This window comes from Sinocyclocheilus rhinocerous, unplaced genomic scaffold (genome assembly GCF_001515625.1).
Source record: "Sinocyclocheilus rhinocerous isolate Xijiao unplaced genomic scaffold, SAMN03320098_v1.1 scaffold1841, whole genome shotgun sequence".
Classification (NCBI taxonomy): Eukaryota; Metazoa; Chordata; class Actinopteri; order Cypriniformes; family Cyprinidae; genus Sinocyclocheilus; species Sinocyclocheilus rhinocerous.
This window is the reverse complement of record NW_015666172.1, coordinates 1-218: the sequence shown is the minus strand read 5'-3', so window position 1 is coordinate 218 and position 218 is coordinate 1.

The window sequence follows — 218 nt, the reverse complement described above, 5'->3', positions numbered from 1 at the left end:
GTGTAACCGTTCATGATTTATTAGAGATTTAATTATCGAAAGGCGAATTTGGAAATAATCGCTTTAGTACATTCGGCAGGCAATTATACAATAATAATATTAAAATAGCGGGGCAAATCGGCTGCCAGGCCACCGGGAATTGTCACGGTTCTCCCGATGGCCAGCCCGTGCCGGATTTCCACAGACACGCAGAACGTGCAGGATTCATATATTGTCTT